This window comes from Beta vulgaris, chromosome 3 (assembly GCF_026745355.1).
Source record: "Beta vulgaris subsp. vulgaris cultivar EL10 chromosome 3, EL10.2, whole genome shotgun sequence".
Classification (NCBI taxonomy): domain Eukaryota; kingdom Viridiplantae; phylum Streptophyta; class Magnoliopsida; order Caryophyllales; family Amaranthaceae; genus Beta; species Beta vulgaris.
The window spans coordinates 32,624,167-32,644,509 of record NC_079204.1 but is presented as its reverse complement, the minus strand read 5'-3'; the positions used below and the strand labels follow the sequence as shown (position 1 = coordinate 32,644,509).

Here is a 20,343-nt window from a genome sequence, read left to right as displayed (position 1 = left end):
GAGATTTGGGATAAAAGGGAAGCTAAGTCCCAAGTTTATAGGGCCTTATGAGATCCTGAGAAGAGTCGGGGAAGTAGCTTATGAGCTAGCCCTACCTCCTGAGTTAGCCAGGGTGCACAACGTGTTCCATGTTTCGCAACTCCGGAAATATGTTTATGACCCCTCTCACATATTAAGGCATGAACCTTTGCAAATTGAGGAGAACTTAAGCTATGAGGAGCTGCCCGTGCGTATTTTAGATCGAAGAATTAAAGAGTTGAGAGGAAAATCAATACCACTGCTTAAAATTCTATGGCGGAATCACAACACCGAAGAGGCAACCTGGGAGAAAGAAGCAGACATGAAAGCCCGCTATCCTGCACTATTCCACGAAGAAAGTTAAGGTTAGGTTTCAATATCATCGTTAAGTTTCGGGACGAAACTTTCTTAAGTAGGGTAGCATGTAACAGCCGAAAAATTTTAACTTTTTTTTTAAAAAAAACAACAAAACACAAAACATCTTGATCATTCTCTATGTGCATACAAATAATATCATATGTGCATATTCGCGATGTTATTATAATTAAATTTTCTTATGATCACTAAAGGACAAGTGAAAGTGTTCAATTACCTATGGTAAAGGGGTAATAAAATTGTTCCTAGGAGGATGGAAGGAGTAAAATAAACTCTAAAAAAAATGAAACCAAGTTCTATCTTAGATTTGAGACTTTGGAAGTAACATCACTTTAGGGCCATGAATAAAGGAAGGAAACTCTAAAAACACTTGTAATATGCCCTACTATGTGTGGGCTACTAGTGTTTATCTTTTGGTTGTGCTAGGAAGGAATTTTTATGGCCCCAAACACATGATTAAGTAAGTTAGGAGTTGCTGGACAGCAACCCATGTAATGGAGGATATCTCAATAAGATTAAGAGGAAAGAGAAGATTGGGGGTTCCCATGGGTAGGGGACAAACCTAAGTTGACATTCCAATTTCCTAAGCCCCTAAATCAGATTAAATCAACCTTGCCCACTCCTCTTTTTCTCCACTACATGCACCCGCCAGAATAGAGGTGAAAATCCTCTTTCATTTTCTTCCTCCTCTTCGTCCCTTATGAGCTTTTCCTTGGGAAAATTTTTCATCAAAGGATCCTAATCTAGTAATTGATTGAAATTTTGCAGAAAAAGAAGCCTAGGAGTAAAGATCTTTGTAAGAGAATAAGAAGATTTTGAAGAATCATCCTCATACAAGGTAAGAAAAGTTTAAAGGAAGTTGAAGAACATATTTTTAAGTTGGGTGTAAGCTTAACTCATGAGATTAATGACATGCATTGGTAAAACTATGTAGAACACCCCCTTTATTTACTATCTTTAGCTTTGGTGAAATTTTGATGCGTGATAGTTCAATTATGTTTATTTTTGATCAAATTGATAAAAATAGTTCATGCATGTTAAAATTTGAGTTAAGATTTTACTTGCATGTAATTGATTTTGAGTTATATATACTCTTGGTGTTCATCCATGAAAGAGGAGAATTAAGGAAGTCACTCTATTATAATGGAAATGAGTTTTGATAAAGTATGAATTATTATGCAAATATGTGGATAAATAAAAGTATATATATATTATTTCTTTTAGGTAATAACTTTCTTTTACGGATTTAGAAGTCTTTCTCTTCACTCATAATCTAAAATAAAAGTTCTCTTTAAAGGAGATTTTTAGAATTTTAATAAAGTGTTGAGTATTGTTTTCGGATTTTATATGACCTGCTACTGTAAATCGAAGTTTTGACCCCCAAAAAGTGGTTTTTAGCCTTTTTCTATTTCACGAGAAAATGTTCGTAACGAAAAATTCTTGAGGAGAGGCCCTGAAATTTCTCGATTTGGACTTCTAAGCAGGAAGTTAGAACCATTTTAATGCTACTGTTTTATGCTGAAAATTCTGACGAAAGTGTATATGTTCAAACTAGTTACTTTGTAAAGGAGGTTTAAATGAGCAAGCTAGATACCTAGATATATGCGTATTTTGTACAAACCAGCAAGTTGACTAATTTCCTAAAAAGTTTACCTTTCATCAACATGGTAAAAATTTCAATTATTAAACGAGAAATTTCACGTAAGGTTTAGTACATTAAAACAATGGTAATACTAAAATGAGTGTGACTCCTCCTTTTCCTCTCCTTATGGATGAATATATGTTCTTCCAAGTAAGGTAGTGATGTACTACATATTTAAACTACAGATATAAATAGATTATAAATGGAATTGGGTAAAGGCCGGTACCTAGTAAGGTATGGTAAGAACAACAACAACACTTGGAGGATGGGTGATCTCCTTTCGAACCCTCGCTGGGTGGGTGAGGTCCAGCAAATAATAAGAATTGGACATGTCCTAGTTAAGGCTTGCAAGCATAAAATTATAAACGGTGGGGTGACGACCTCCAATAGTTTAGAGATAGTCGGCCCTCGTGTAGGAGCCCCTCTCTACTCGTGTTCACTTTACCCAAGTATAATAATGTTTTCAATAATGAAGTTGAATGACTCGAATGGTGATCTTCATGATGTAATTACTTTTTGTCATTCTAAAGTTTTGCACATGAATAGTGATTCCAGTATTGGTAAATGAATTATTTGTGTAATGCATTGATTTTATTTTTTCAACGCAACTAGATTTCATGACTTGAAAGCCACCAAACATGAATTTTGGGGTGGACTTATGTACTCAACTGTCTGTTGATATTTGTTCTTGAACCTGTCCTGGTGGGGCAGGAGTGTAATTGTTGCAGGAAGACCAAAGGAGGTGGGGTTACTACTTCTTAAGTTTGCCATGGTTGCGTGGGTCAGCACCATTTTGTGAAGTCCTTGTTGTTGTGTTGCTTCTTAGACGATTTTCATCTTCCGCTGGAAAGCATCTTGCTATAAATATACTTATATATATATATATATATATATATATATATATATATATATATTTGTATAAGTATTTTGAATAGTTTTCTTTAAAGATTCTAAATCGATGGTTTGTAATAATAATGTTTATAAAGTGCTTTATCTTAAGTATGGTTATTGTAAATCTAGTATGACGTGCTGCTTGTGGTAGCCCCACTTAGATAATGTGTATGTCCATAACACACGAAACAGGTGATTAAGATGTGTGAAAATGTGGGGCTGTTACAAAAGTAATGTGGGTTATGTTCCTACGATGGACTTTAGGGATAGCATGGAAGTACCGACATCAGCTCCTAATATGTAGTTTGAATCATTTACTAGCATGTTCTTGGACCCAAATCATGTCAATGAGCACATGAATGAGTTTAGTTCTCCTGGTTCGTCTCCCCACATATGCATATCGATACTCTACATCGAATCGACGTTGATTTTTTGGGAAATGAGGAGAAGCATGTGGATTCTGATAGGAAGGAGGACGATGATGCAAGGGAAGCAACTGACAAGAAAATAAAGTTTGGTGTTCCTTCACAAGATTGGCTCACAATGGACGAAGTTGATCAAAGGTTAATAGATGCATAGATGACATGGAAATGCAATGGGTCATTAACTTTGGCTTTTGAATTTGAGATAGGACAAGAGTTCACCTCATTGTAGCAATTAAAGAATCCCGACAAATATTGTTGTAGCATTTGTAAGGTTCCGGGACATAATAAGCAAAGATGCCCTAATAAGAACGATGAAGGAACGTCTGGGTAAATCTATTTTCATTACAAACATAAATTTATATTATCATATTCACTAAGACATAATGTATTGTCATTATGATAATCGTTTTTTTTCATTGTGTTACTAACTTATGTTAATTTTTTTTTCTTATGTATGATGGTGCAGTCCATCTTTCCCGGCCCCATTGATCGCAGCATTCTCACCCTCTTGGACAAGCATTGGAGTAAGGATGCCTGGAGGAGAGTAGCAGACTCAGTATTATCTTGTGGGTTGCATCATCATAGTCTCACTCTTGACTGTGAGGTTCACGATAGGGTTCTTCGGTATGTTGAGCGTGCTGGTTTTCTCGGCATCCATCGTTTTGTAGGAGGAGGTTTGGAGATCAATCGACCACTTATGATGACATTAGTTGAGTGATGGAGACATGAGACACATACCTTTCATTTGACTGCCGGATATGCGACAATTACTTAGAAGATGTCTTTGTTGTTCTTGGACTTAGAGTGCACGGTAACCTATTACTGGTTCAGGCGAGGGGAATAGGGCTACAACCGTGCATGAGTTGTTAGGGATTTGGCCCACCACTCTAGAAAACGAGCCTAAAGTTCTACAGGGTTCGTCTTCGAGGTTGATATGACTTCGGTATAAGTTTTTCTTGTTGCTAAACGATGCTGACGAGGAGATAGTGTAGAGATTCGTATGGGCATACATTCTTGTCTTGATGAGGTTCATTATTTTTTCTGACAAGAGTAGAGATACATTCCAGGTGATTTATCTCCTGCTCTTCATTGATCTAGACGTAGCAGTGACATATAGTTGGGGTAGTGCGACCCTTGCGTACTTTTATCGACAGCTATGTCGGGCATCATAGAGGGGTGCGAGGGAGTTAGGTGGACCTATGTTGTGGTTACAGCTTTTAGCATGGGAGCACATAAACATTGGCAGACCTGATACTTCGAGGGTGCGGGACCCAACTCCACAGTTTGACGATGGCGTTCCTGGTTTAGGCTCCTAACATGTTCCGGGGGTTAAGCCCTTAGATGTGAGGTAATATGCACTGTCTCACATTTATTAACGTTATTTATTTAATGTCGTTTTTTAGAAGGATATTAATGTATATTTCTTTTCACCTCACCAGGTCCCACTTAATTCGCAAGTGGGCTTTCTTACTACAAGGATGCACTTGAACATCAGACGGATGAGTAGGTAGATAGCGGCTCACATGCCTACCTTATATACATTAGTAGACCTCTCTCACATGCCTAGTATTTGCAACCTTCTTTTTTTGTAGATGACTTGGCAGTCGTATAATGAGGCAAGACTCCCGTTGTTACCTGCTATATGTCGAGTTGATCGACATGTATGGCTCCTATTGGCTCCACTTATTTATTTTGAAATTCTAGAGTTTGATTCTCCTAATTGAGTTACGCGCCAGTTTGGATTCAAGCAAATGATTCCAAAACCTTGTGATACGAGCACAACCCTTAATGGCATAGATTGGGGGTCGAAGAACAAGAATTATTCGCTCATACATTGACCTTACATAGCATAGTGGGGTGAGCACGAGAGATGTGTTGTTCAGCGTACTCCGTTTGGTGGTCGTACTCATGTCATTGAGGAGTATATGATACGGTATCGTTGCATCACGAGGTTGCGCATGACGGATCCATTGAGGGGACCTCCTTCTACACAATATTATCCTGCGTCTGCAGATATAGTACTGGTAAGTCAGATGATTATATTTATACTTTAATTTATTTTTGAAACTACTTAATGTATATTTTTCATTCCATGCAGACACATACTTTATCTGATGTTGCTCATAGATGTAGTACTGCACTAGAGGCTGCTGAGTCATTGCCTCCAGATATGTGGCGCCAGTTGTATGCACACACATTGCAGACCATAAGTGGCTTGTGTATTGACGTTGTTGGCCGAGATAGACATGGCCACATCGTACAAGGCGTGCCCACTTCTGCTGCACATACATCGACTTTTACATCTTCTATGCCCGTTGCCCACACATCTACCACGACACCTTTGCTTTCGCCTCCACTCTGCCAGAGGACCTACCGACGACGTGCGTCTACCACTTTGTATTCTCTTGATGCCTTTGCGAAGTCTAATGAGTCCACACCTAGTTCATCTAGAGCTACACAAAAGAAGAAGGTAGAAATTGGACTCAGACTTTCTTTCTTCTCTCGTGGAGCTCTAATAAAGTCACCGCTGGCAGGTTAGGACTGTTATCTTGCTTCTGATATGGCCCTAGATCAATTTATAATAGCTACTATTCCGACATTAGCTTTATGTTTGCCTTCCCAGTGGGTAGTGAATTTTCCATGTACATTTTCCTTTCCTACCGCTCAGATTGATATCTTGATATACTAATTTACCATAATAATAATCATTAAAAACCAACTTTAATCTGAACTTTCATTTATTGTTTGTATAGTTAGTTAGTTAACATTATGTTACATTTAAACTATGTTTGTGATTGATCTATCATATATGTTATTTTCTTAATCTCTCTTCATCATTAATAAATTCTTGGATAAATTTGAATTTGCATGAACTAGGTGTTTGGTGACTGATGTGTGGATAAACTTGGTGTTGTTGGATGATTGGGAAGATTTGGTGCTGGAATTGCAGGTTGGGGAGCTTATTTTGTAATGTTTCTGGCATTTTAGCCAGTTACGGGAAAGCAACATTGGTTGGGCGTTATTTGCATATAACTGCTACTTCGAATAGCGGTTCATATGTATAAACCGCTACTTTAAGTAGCGGTTCATATATGCCAGGGCTGCAGTAGCTGCCCACAACGAACCGCTACATGGAGTAGCAGTTTTTTTTTTTTTTTTTGCGGAAACAAAAAAAAAAAAAAATCTCGCGAGCTGTCCTACGTGGACGGTACCTATGGAATTAATTTGAACCTTGGCACATGTGAGGAATTGATTCCCATTTAAACATTATTCAAGGAAAAAATTCACTCTGCTTGTGACCTCAGTCATACACGAGTTAGTTTTCTTTTGGGGTAAATAAGCTTTTATTCCTTACCAAAGAAAGCAGTTACAAAGCAATAATACAAAACAACATAACAAGTCCAAAATTACAAACGAACTTTTGGTTGCTTCAAGCAAACCCAATAAATAATGTGTCTACTAATCACCTCAGGTTGTTGCTACTTCATCTGAAATCTTCTAGCATTTCTTTCCTTCCAAATCAAATAACACACTAAAAATCAAACACATTATATGTAGGCCTAATAAAGGTTGGAGTTGTCATTAAAAGACCTAAAATAGGTATCAACCTTCCTGGTCCTTAAACAATCAGACTTGCGGCAGCCTAACAAATGCATAATCTCAGATAAAACTCTGCTGAGAAAAAGTACATGTGTATAACAAGTGGTCCAAAGTCTCATTTTCATCATCACACTGAACACATTGTTAATCATAAGCAAAAGAAATCCTCTAAAGATACTCACTTATAAGTAGTTTTTATCTAAGAGCAAACCAAAAAGATTAAAGCACTACTACAGAATTGGCCAAAGAGACTATCTATATATAGGAGACCGGTTGAGGTTACTAACCCATTTCTGAAATAGGAGACTGTCCCTAAGTAAAATCCGTTTCCTTGAAATATTTTTCAAATTTTAATTCAATTTTTTTCATCATAATACAATATTGTACGTATACACTCTTCTTGTTATGATATAGGAGACTATTTCTAAGTAAAACTGGTTTCCTTGAAATATTAAAAATTTTAAATTTATATCTTTTCAACATACTATGTTTGTATTTTTTTAGATGCAACATTTGCTTTTTCACATTTGTCGAGACGATTATTTGAACGTTAATATCTCTTATTGGGTATAAGTAAGAATTATAAAAATTTGATATTTAAAATCCTCGGATTGAGACGAAGCTAACAATTAAATACCCCACTTAACTATGTTTTCTCTTATATAATTATGCGAGATAGTTTACCAAAGTTGGTTGATTAAAAGTGCCACAAAACCTAATGATTCAACTAAAAAAAATACGGAGGTAGTATAGTAATGTAATGTAATGTAAGTTCTACATAAATAATTCTTTTTTGAAAAAAAATATATTCTTGTAAAAGCAACAAATATAATAAAATCCCATAAAAGAACAAACAAATACCATAAAAAAACCACCACTCTTTATTTTGTATCTGAAACATCTACTCCTTATGCAGTTATAGTGCGTATTAAATTTAGTATAGAAGCCTCAAAAAAAGTTAGAAGCTTCGAAAACTTTCTCAATCCCACCATACTCGAAGCCACGCACGGCGCACAATCACCAAAACCCCAAACCAGTAAACCACCACTCCCCATAATTCAAATTCTCCCAGCTGCACCAAAATCCCCTCAATTCTCAATTCAATTTGCAAGTGAATTCGCAGTTTTAAAACTGGAATTTATCATTCCCAATTGTTAATCTCCATTGACGGGTTCAATTCACCACTCGTAGCTCCATACAATCCATCACCGCTGACCACTCGAATTTTCTCGTTATTCCGCTTTATTGATTACCAATGGCCGCCGCGTCCACTGTAGAGCAGTTTTTGCGCCTCCCTCTCTTAGGTTTTGTTATATTCTTTTGTTCAATACAGTTTTAGAATATTTGGGTGCTTTGAATTTAATCTTTTTTGCCTCATCTTGGAGAATTTTTTTGCCTGCATTATTGCTTTAAGGTTTGATACAAGTATATAGTCGTGAAATTGAGTACCTCTACAACTTATAGTGTGTCGGTACCCTGTTGAAAAGGTCTAGTCGGATCTACTTCCGCTTTAGAATTGCTCCTTTTCTATCCTGCACTCCAATACTCGCACTAGCTGCTCTGGAGCGAACTCGGGATTGTTCCGAAGCCTTTCGCCTTAAAGGAACGTAGTCGCTTAAGCGAAGCTTTCGGTTGGAAAGGTTTACTTTGACTTTTTCGAGAGGAACAAGCAACGGGTGAGCTACCGCTTTCTTAGTTGCTTGTTCAGCTTCAAGAATAGAATAGAAATCCCCTCCAACAAGAAGAGGAGGACTGATGGTGAAGAACAAAACACACCTGTATCAGAAGCAGACATGGCAGAGGTCCAACATAAACCTCCTCACAGGCAGCCAAAGATGGGCGAGGAGAGCTAAGGAAGCGATGGCTAATAATTCAGTGGAGCAGAAAGAATAGCTGTAGCAGGAGCCTTCTCAATAGCTAAACAAAGGGATAGAAATATCTTGTCTAACTATGCTTTCTCGGGTTCTTTATTGATAGGTCTTTTTAAAGCGCTAAACCCAGGCTTTCTATTATGAGTCTGTTATGAGTTCAAGAATGGTTTAAGGACCCCCTCCCCGGGGTATTAAAGCGCCTTATCAGACAGCGATGGGCCACCATGACATAACTTGTAAATAATAGTTTTAGTTAGCTCAAGGAAGATTCGCCCTTTCCCCAATAGTAGGTAGGGAAGGTCACAACTATGGAGATGTCCCCCTTGCCCCAAGATTCAAATAGACTGTGTTACGATACCCAGATCTTTACTTCGCTGGTGGACTCTTTAAAGCAGCGGAGCTCTATCCTGAAGTCGGCCGATGAAAGGGATGACGGGAACGTTGGGAATGGTAATGGGTGAATGACTGCTATTCCTTGGCTGGACTCTACTCTCGATCTACGGCCCTTTCACTAGCTGCACGGGTACACTTAAGCACCAGCTAAACGACTTCCTGAACAGCGCCCTTAAGCATCTCTAGCCATTTCCAACTCTTCAAAGTTCCCCCAAAACTGAATTTTGGTTTAATTTTAGGTTTTTTTGTGTGGATAATTGGTTTAGGTTTGGTTTAATTAGTTTAGTAATTTCTCATAATGATTTTCCAAATTTCCTATTGTATCTTCTTACTCTTATTTGCAATTTTGAGAGCTAATTAGCTTAATTTTATTCATGCACTTGAGGTTGTTCTAAATATCATAAAAATTACTGATGTTATAAGGCATTCTAAAATTGTTGTTTCATGGTGAGTGAATTGACAAAAATTGTTGAAAAGTTGTTGTGTGATGGTAACTGAATCAACCAAAACACAATTTTTTAATAGTTTATGTTAATGATTTGAACCGTATGTTTTGATGCAAATGAAGTATTTTTGCTTCCATCATCAAAATACCACTATTTGATGTTAAGGCATTTTCACACTTGTCGTAGCTGAACATTCAGAGCAGCTTTTGTAATGGAACTTCTTTTCCATAACTTGACAATGGAAGCTGCCAAACCCTCTAGTTGCCTACTTCTACTTGAAGACAAAACCTAAGTATAGTTACAAAACCTAAGCATCCAGCAGGAGGAATCACAGAAACGTTAGCATACCAAGAGCAAAATGAGGGGGAAGTGTTCTAGCAATCCTTCTTCAAGTTACAGACTCATTTATTATAAAAGTAGATTTGACTCTGTAAGGAAGTAATATAAGTGCAGCAATGCTGCATGGCACGCTGTTTGTGCATTGCATGCTTTTCGTCAATTTAGTCGTGATGGTGGTAAATCTTATGTTCGGTTTGTGTGCATTCGCGTAAAATCATGGTCATTATAGGGGTCTCATCTAATCAATCATACTAAAAAATCAGTCATTTCATGCAAGGTCGAGTTTGTCCTAAATAAAAAACTATGTCTAGAAAAGTGGTGATGGTCGAGTTAGAATTGTCAGGCATGTCTACCTTCTCCCTTCTACCTGACTAATCTTCCTTACCAATCCTAGCCCATCATACTCAGTCAATTTTCAAAAACTTACAATTTTCCAAATCCATCCTAAACCTTCTTATATTCTACCTTTTTCAAGAAGAATTTACTGATCATCATCATATAAGACATTCAAAAACATATATTTTTAAAATTAATCCATCATCTTTTCCTAACAAAAGATAAAAACAAGGGGTTCTTTTCAAAAACGAATTATGAAAATTCTAAGCCCATTCCAAACACCTTCATTCTATACAATCCAATCAAATCCATCTGCATTTTATTTTAGTCCCATATGCATTATAGTCCATTTTTCATTCATCCTAAACCTGTTTAAATTTGAGTCCACACGTTCACTAACATTAGGGTCGATCTTAGGCCCATATATTTGTATTTCATGTTAAAATCTAGGCCCATTTGCATCTTTCCATGATATGTCAAACCTAGTCCAAGTCTATTCCTAGTCCATTCCAATCTAAGTCTAATTATAATCCAATTGAAAGCTTAGGTCAATTTAGGACCAATTCATTTCATAGGTCTAGTTTGCATCTCTATGTAACCTTACTTAAGTCTTATGACTATAAAAATTCATTCTCTAGGTCTAGTTTGCATCTTTATGTAAACCCTAGTTAAGTCTTTGGCCTATAAACGTTCATTCCATAGGTATAGTTTGCATCTCTATGTAAACTCTTGTTAAGTCTTAGGACTATAAAATGTTAATTCCATATGTCGAGTTTGCATCTCTATGTATACCTTAGTCTAGTCTTCGTACTATAAAAGTTCATTCCCTAGGTCTAGTTTCCATCTCTATGTATAAACCCTAGTCAAGTTTTCGGAAAAAAGAAAGCTAGTTAGTCTACATGTATTCAACATGATTGGACACTTTCAGATCATAAAATATTCATCCCCAAGAGCCACTAGTGCAAAAATAAGGCCGGTTGCAGTTAAAACGGCCCTAAGGGGTGCGTTTTTTGCCAATAGCCCTTTTCATAGCAGCCCTTCAATATAAAGGAAGGGTTGCGGTTTTTTTCCTAAACGCAAAGGGTTGCGTTTTAGGACTAAACCGCAGCCCTTCGTATTCATTTTTTTTTAAAAAAATAAATTAATCTGCCAGCAGCCCCCCACACCCTGCACTCCCCCCGCCAGCAGCTCCCCACACAGCCAACATCCCCCTGCCAACCCCAGCCAGCAGCCCACCCCCCACACCCTACAGCCCTGCCCACCCCACACACCCTGCAGCTCTGCCCACCCCCACACCCAGCCCACCCCTGCCCTACCCCCAGCCAGCAGCCCCCCACACCCAGGCCCACCCTGCCCACCCGCTGCCCACCCCTGCACTGCCCCTAGCCCTTCCCATCCCAGCCAGCAGCCCCCCACACCCAGGCCCACCCTAGCCCACCCCTGCACTCCCCTCTGCCAGCTCTGCCCACACCCAGCCCACCCCTGCCCTGCCCCCTACACTCCCCCCAGCCCACCTGCCCCCACCCCCTGCATTCCCCCCCACCCCTGCCCAACCCCTACACTCCCCCACCCGCAGCCCACCCCTGCCCACCCCCTGCACTCCCCTACCCTACCCCCACCCCAGCCCACCCCCTTTACTCCCCTGCACCCCCATCTCCAGCCCACCCTCTGCCAACGACTCCACCCAGCAGCCCCTCCATCCCCCCCCCCCCCCCAAAACCACCCTTCGACACAAAAAAACCGATCAAATTGCAATAATATATGACAAGTTTTTTAATATATATTTAATAATGTAAAAAGTGTACATAGAATTGATACAAACTAGTAGATGTAGCTAAAGTCTATCATAAGCAATCATCGCTAATGTGGGACGCCAACTTATCCCGAACTTCATGTAATTCTTCTGTGGTGAAGGCCCTCAAACTTGGTGTGTTATTCATATAAACTGTAACGCCCGAATAATCAAGAGAACTACGAAATTCCTACACTAATTAAATAAATAATATTACGACTGAAAATTTCGACAAGGTTTCCCCCCAATTAGCATAATCTTAATGATGGGGTACCTAGTTTTCTCCCACCTGCTTTTATAAACAAAAGAAAATAAAATCCAAGGCATTACCGCCACACTTATAGAGCATAAGTGCAAGGCTTAGTGACTGCCTATCCAACAAACCCATTTTAACATCAGTATCACTAGATAACGTTTTGTGCCAAGAGACTCTTCTAGATGGTTAACTACATAAATAACTATTTACAAAACTCCTTATCCATACATAGCCTAAATTTACAACCCAAAATGACCCTTTTTCCTTATTAGAGAAAAGATTATTCCTAAAACATAATCGCAAGTACTAAGCCGTCCTCACTCCAACGCATTCCCAAAAACATCATTACCTGTAACCTGCAAATCTGCTCACCATGGTGCAGACACAATGGATCATCACAGGTCAAATAATAGAAAAAAAACAACACACACAAACAAGAAACCGTCAGCGAAGCTGGTAACCACCATTCCACCTAATTAATAACAATGTAAAGTAACTTAATATGTAAAGATATACCACGACAAATATCTAATAGAAGTTTGCCAGATAACAAATTCTACTTTGCTCAATTTTGCATTCCAATAATCTGAACAGGAGATTAAGGTGGATCCGGGAGTCCCGGTCGACCCACTAATAAATATTGATAGATCCGGGAGCCCCGGCCGGTCATATCACAATGTAAACCCAGGAGCCCCGGCCGGTTTACTAATAATTTCGATGGCCAATGACCTATAGTGTGCACACCCCTCAACTCAAGCTTTTATGTGACCCGGGAGCCCCGGCCGGTCACGCTAGAGTGAGGACGGTCTAATATCTTGCCACATACGGCGATAACAATCAATTCTTGCCCCAAACAGCAGATAAAAACCAATACTTACTACAATCAGTAGTAATTAACCTAATTAAGCCATATATACTTCTGAAGTCAATTCAATTCAATAATCCATAATCAACTCATAATTTAAAGTTCCATATTAAGTTCTCTCAAATTTAGAATCATAACCAAAGTATTAATAAACTTACGCATATGAATTCCAATCATGGTTTTTATACAACTAACATCATCTATCAGAAAGAGATAAGCTAGTATATACATACTAGTAAAACAAAGTTCCAAGAAAGCATTATTTAAGGTTACTTAGAATCTTAAGAGCCTAAAACTATAACTCAAAGTTTCATGAGTGTCATATATACATATATATATATAGGTTTATTTTCATTCTTGGTGAAAAAGGTGTTCATGGGGTTACCTTGAGTGAATCCGATGCAAGCTGATGATCTTCTAATTCTCAGATTGCTCCCCTTCTCCTAAGGTAGTTAATAAATCATGAGTACAAAGTGGGGAATTAGTTTTTGCTTAGAATTTAAACTATGAAATTTAAAACTTACTTCTATACTTGCTTTCTATATTTTCCAAAATCAAACTATGTGAAATCAAAGACGTATACTTTTAAAATTCATAGCTCCTTGGAAGGAAATTATATAATATGGTTATCTATAATAAAATCAGTATTTTGAGATGTGTTTTAAAGATTGAAAGCCTACAGTGAACTTGTACATGCAATGGTAGGTAGTCTGTAATGAAAGGTCACTATTTCTTGCCCTGCATACTCTTATAAGAAATTCTCAAATGTAGATGTATGTCCATATATATATAGGTTTATATTCGTGCCATTTATCCATATAACTAGTCTTAGTAGCCACTAACACCAAATTTCATTTCCAACAACTTATGAGATAAGAACTCAGTTTTAGTTACAAATTGAACCTCCCATACTTTGTGGATGATATTTATTTTGTGAAAGCTGTAAGATACGAAGGGAATTATACAATTATCTATTTAAGAATTAAGCAACCTAAAGTTCCAGTATTAATCTTCAAAAACTGATTCATGTAAATTATACACCCAAAATATCAGAATTTCAATAGTTTAAACTAGGATTCAGATAATTAACAAGTTCAATTCATAAAAAAAAAAAAAAAAAAAAAAACAATCTACCACCACCATGAAGGCGGCGGCAGCAACAATGGCTCGATCACAACCGCCAGCCGCCTTTTCAACAACATCCTGATGTGATTTTTGTTGGCGGTTCGAACTATTTTTGTGGTTTTATCATTTTTTGGACGAACAACAATAAAATTAAAAGGGATAGGCTCTTAAATCGCAGTTTAAGAGGTTCTCTTGTGAGTCTCGGCTCCAAGATCACACAAAGTCACGGTTTGTGTATTTGAACACTCAGTTCTATGCAAGCACAACAAGCTTAACACTTTAATCTATACTCAAAATCTGATTTTTATTAATGAACGTAATAGCCTTATATAATACAAGATTCCTAACTTATCTAGTAAAGCTTAAAGGATAAACAAAAATGACCAACAAACTTACCTATCTTTATCTTAAAGGATAAAGATAAATAACAACCTAATACTTATCTCTAATTCACACGCCTATTTTAAAGATAATTATAAAAATAAAACTCCTAATTAGACTCAATGACAAAGGAATTAGACTCCTAAGTATAATAGGATTCCTTTATCACTTAAATACTTAAATTAAAGCAATTAAAATTAATTAAACTACATAGTCTCCTAACAGAACTAGGATACTACATAGATGTCCTAACCGAACTAAGACTTTCGCACAGTGGTTGGCACTGTCTTGCGTACAGTGACCTACGTTTTCGTACTTGATGCTCCTCATATGCATCACCTCCAAACATCGACGAAGAAGAAAAGAAAAGAAGAAAAGAAAAAAAAAAAATACCTTCAGGTTGTTTGTCGGCGAGAGAGAGCGGCGAGGGATGGCTGACGGTGGAAGAGCGAGTGAGAGCTCTTCACAGAGTGACGGGTTGAGGGCGAGAAATTTCGAGAGAGTGAAATTGGAAGATTGAAAAAAAATTAAGTCTAAGAAGGATGCCTCAACAGGGAAAAATAAGTAAGGAGTGAGAAATGTCGGTTAAGGATTTCAAATTCCTAGCTATACCATTTAACTTTTGGTATTCGGGTTTTCCCTTAGTCATCTTGACTTTATCGATCTGTTTGTTTTTTTTAAAAAAAAAAGACTAATTGGATTAATTAAAACACTATGCAAAATATGATATTAATAATATTTCAGAATACCAATACTTTGAAAATTTAATTTATAGAAAAAAAAATTTAATTTACACGTTATCCCCCTTAAAAAGAAAGTTCGTCCTCGAACTTAGACCAATTACCCTGATACAAAAACACTACTCCAAGTATGTCCATATTACGTGATATAATTACACAAATTAACTCAACATCATTCACAAGGCTAATAGAATCCAAAGACTCTTTCGTAGAGAAAGATTTCTTATTTATTGGGTCGATATATTCTAGGTCATAACATTTTTTTTTTCACTCTCAAATTTTTGTTACATACTTTGTCCAAATAAATGTGGGAATTTTTTTTTCATATCTGCTTCTGTTTCCCAAGTAGCCTCTTCAATTTCTTGGCTCCGCCATAAAACTTTTACAAGTGGAATATGTTTATTCCTGAGTACCCGAATTTCTGTGTCAAGAATCTTTATCGGCTGCTCTTCATAAGTTAAATTTTCTTCCAATTCGACGCTTTCGGGTTCAATGATATGTGAAGGATCATAAACATATTTTTTTAATTGGGATACATGAAAAACATCGTGTATCCGATTCATCTCCATGTGTAAAGCCAACCTATAAGCAACTTCTCCTATCCTTTCTAAAACTTCGTAAGGCCCTACGTATCTTGGGGTTAATTTTCCTTTTTCTCCAAATCTTACAACCCCTTTTGTTGGAGATACCTTTAGGAACACTTTCTCTCCAATTTCAAACTCCAAAGGTCTACGACATATATCTGCATACGACTTTTGACGATCTTGAGCTTCTTTCAATATAATCGGGACCTAAAATGAGAGTTTCACTAATGTCATTTTAACATAACGGGCTTCTACATTTCCTTCCATACAAGGCTTCATATGGGGCCATTCTAATACTAGAATGGAAGCTATTATTGTATGAGAATTCTATGTTGGACAAATGTTCGTCCCAAGCCCCCTGAAATTCCATGGCGCATGCTCTTAGCATATCTTCCAGAGTTTGAATAGTTCTTTCAGTTTGTCCATCTGTTGCAGGATGAAAAGCAGTGCTGAATTTTAAGTAAGTTCCCATAGCTTCCTGCAACTTCTTCCAAAAGTGAGAAAGAAAACGAGAATCTCTATCAGAAACAATATCTTTGGGAATGCCATGTAATCTCACTACTTCTTTCATATATGCATCCGCAAGTTGTTTCAACTTCCACGTATCTTTCATGGCAATAAATCGGGCAGTTTTAGTAAGTCGGTCTACTATCACCCATATTGCATTCTTCCCTGATCTAGTGAGTGGTAAACCCATAACAAAATCCATCGAAATAGAGTCCCATTTCCACATTGGTATCTCTAAGGGTTGAATCAACCCACTTGGTCTTTTATGCTCTGCTTTGACCTTTTGGCATGTTAAACATTTTGAAACAAAAGTTGCTACCTCTTTCTTCATTCCCTGCCACCAGAAGTGTTGTTTAAGGTCTTTATATAATTTGTTTCCGCCTGGATGAACTGAATAAGGCGTATTATGGGCCTCTTCTAAGATTTTTCTTCTAAGTTCCTTATTACTCGGAATACACCATCTGCCTTTATACTTTATAATACCACCAACATCAATTTCAAAATCTTCTGCTCCACCTTTTTCTTTCATTTCCTTAACTTTCAAGAGCCATTCATCTATTTGCTGCTCCTCCCTAATTTCATCAAATAAACTCGGTCGAACACTCATGGCATTGAATACAGCTTCTATTCCTCCCTCTGGAACAACTTCAATTGAGAGTTTCAGAAACTCGTGACAAAGCTTATTAGGAAGTACAAATGTCATATTCAACGTATGCTTTGATTTTCTACTGAGGGCGTCAGCAACAACATTTGCTTTTCCTTCATGATACTGAATCTCGAGATCATAATCTTTTATTAATTCTAACCATCTCCTTTGTCTCATGTTGAGCTCTTTTTGAGTGAATATGTATTTAAGACTCTTGTGATCTGTGTAAACCTTACAGGAAGACCCATAGAGATAATGTCTCCAAATTTTCAGTGCAAAGACAATAGCAGCAAGTTCAAGATCATGCGTTGGATAGTTGACTTCATAAGGTTTTAATTGTCTCGAAGCATAAGAAATGACCTTCTTATTTTGCATTAATACACAACCTAAGCCGTTCTTAGATGCATCACTATACACTTCATACCCTTCCAATCCTGAAGGTAAGGTTAGAACTGGTGCCGAGGTCAATTTCTTTTTGAGCTCTAGAAAAGCCCTTTCACAATCTTCCTTCCACTCAAACTTAGATTCTTTCTTCATCAACCTCGTCATAGGTTGAGCTATTCTCGAAAAGTCCTTGACAAATCTTCTATAATATCCTGCTATGCCTAAGAAACTCCGAATTTCTGAGACATTGGTTGGTTTTGGCCAATCTGAAACAGCTTTTACTTTTGCGGGATCAACAGAAATTCCATCTTTTGAAACAACATGCCCTAAGAAAGCTATCCTTTCCAACCAAAATTCATACTTTGATAACTTAGCATACTATTTATCCCTTTGCAGTATATCCAAAATTTTCCTCAAGTGTTTTTCATGCTCTTCCTTTGATCTCGAATATATAAGAATGTCATCAATAAACACAACAACAAACCTATCTAAAAATTCATGAAAAGTCCTATTCATTTGATCCATAAATGCTGCAGGTGCGTTTGTCAACCCAAAAGGCATGACTGTAAATTCATAATGGCCGTACCTAGTCCTGAATGCGGTTTTAGGGATATCATATTCTTTTACCCTCAACTGATGATATCCCGACCTTAAATGAATTTTCGAGAATATTTGAGCCCCTTTTAATTGATCAAACAAATCCTCAATCCTTGGCAGAGGGTATTTATTTTTAATAGTCACTTTATTTAACTCTCTATAATCTATACATAATCTCAATCCTCCATCCTTCTTTTTCACAAAAAGAACTGGTGCTCCCCATGGTGATACACTAGGCCGGATATATCCTTTTTCAAGCAATTCTTCTAATTGAGTTTTCAATTCCCGCAATTCCATAGGTGCCATTCTGTAAGGTGCTTTAGAAATTGGTGAGGTTCCTGGTATTACATCAATACTAAGTTCAACTTCCCTATAAGGTGGCAAACCTGGTATTTCATCAGGAAAAACATCTGCATATTCTCGAATTACACGAATTTCTTCTAATTTTTCTTCTAAGGTTGTGTCTCTAACATTACACAAGAATATGGGGTATCCTTTTCGAGAATATGACATGGCTTTCATCATAGATATGATTTTAATACCAGGTTTCATCATCACTCCTTTATACGAAATTCTAATTCCTCTAGGCCCCTTAAGTGATACTTTTTGTTCATGACAGTCTAACCTAGCTTTATATTTACTAAGCCAATCCATCCCCAAGATAGCATCAAATTCAGCAAGATCAAATTGAATAAAGTCAGCAGTAAGTTGAGACCCCGCAATATCAATAGGTACATTTTCAAATAATTTAGAACACGATATTATCGTGCCAGATGGAATAGTTACTTCAGTACCATGAATGGCAGAAGGTTTCAGGTGTAACTTTGTAACAAATGATGTTGATATAAATGAGTGAGATGCACCCGAATCAAAGAGTAGATAAGCTGGAGTAGATTGAATAAGGAAAATACCAGTGATAACATTTGGATTATTTTGTGCTTCAGTTCTATTCATGATTTACATTCGTGCTTGATTTCCATCATTACGGTTTCCTGCTCCAGTTTGTTGCTGTGGCTTTGCAACTCCACTTCCACCACGGGTACCAAGGTTGTTACCTGCATTGGAGCTTCGAGGCCCACTAGAACTTTCTTGCCTATTATACCCTTGGTAATTGAAATTTTGAATTCCACCCTGTCCGGGATTGTTTCTTGATCCTTGGCCACTGTAATTAGGCCTTCTAACCTGGCTTCCACTTCCATCAAGCATGCTAGGACAATGAGCAGCTCGATGTCCCAACCCTTTACATTTAAAGCATGTCACAACTTCACCAGCACAAGTCTTTCCCGGATGATACGGCTTGTTACATCCCCTGCATACTGAAGTTTGATGATTAAAAGATTGGCCTTTATTTTGGTTGTTTCCCCCTCCAAATCCTTGATTTCCTCGATAATTGTTATTCCCACCTTCATTATTGTTACGATTGTCGTATCGGGGTTTCTTATCATAACTACGCTGATTAGAGGAATCTCCTCCTTCTCTTCTCTTGTTCCGGTTAAATACAACATCTTCATTTTCTTGAATACGCTGCAGGTTTGTTGCTCTCTCATAAGCTTCCTGGAATGTCTTCGAAGATATTCCACCAAGTAATTTTTGCAACTTAAATTTCAATCCCTCTTCGTACTTCTTAGCTTTTTCTTCTTCAGTAGGGATAATGTGAGGGGCAAAACGAGAAAGCTCAACAAACTTATCAGTATATTCTTGAACTGTCATACCCCCTTGATTTAACTTCAAAAATTCTTGCTGTTTCTGCCACTTCAATGCAACTGGATAAAATCTTGCCCTAAGCCTCTCTTTAAAGGTCTCCCATGAGAAGTCACTTTCAGCAAGGCAAGCTACCTCAACTGTACTCCACCAGTTGTCAGCTTCTTCCTTGAGATAAAATGTCGCCACCTTAATTTTCATGTCCTCCGGGCAGTTGGTAGCACCAAAAAGTTTTTCAATGTCCCTCACCCAATTCTCTAGGGCTATGGGATCAACTTTTCCTCCATAAATAGGTGGGTTATGCGCCGAAACTTTCTTCAGAATTGAGCTGGAAGGATCATGATCTTGTTGTCTTTGTATCAGATGTTGGCCAATGGATCGAGTAAGGTCTTTAAGTACCCTAAGTCTAGTAGTCATTTCATCATCATT

The 20,343-nt window shown here is 37.6% G+C and overlaps 1 long non-coding RNA gene across 1 annotated transcript; it reads left to right on the top strand.

The window, feature by feature from the left end:
* Positions 1-7,860: 7,860 nt before the first annotated feature.
* LOC125496034 (uncharacterized) lies at positions 7,861-8,659 on the top strand. The gene is made up of 2 exons (XR_007272693.2): positions 7,861-8,255; positions 8,439-8,659. It is a non-coding gene; the product is annotated as an uncharacterized LOC125496034 (long non-coding RNA).
* Positions 8,660-20,343: the final 11,684 nt, after the last annotated feature.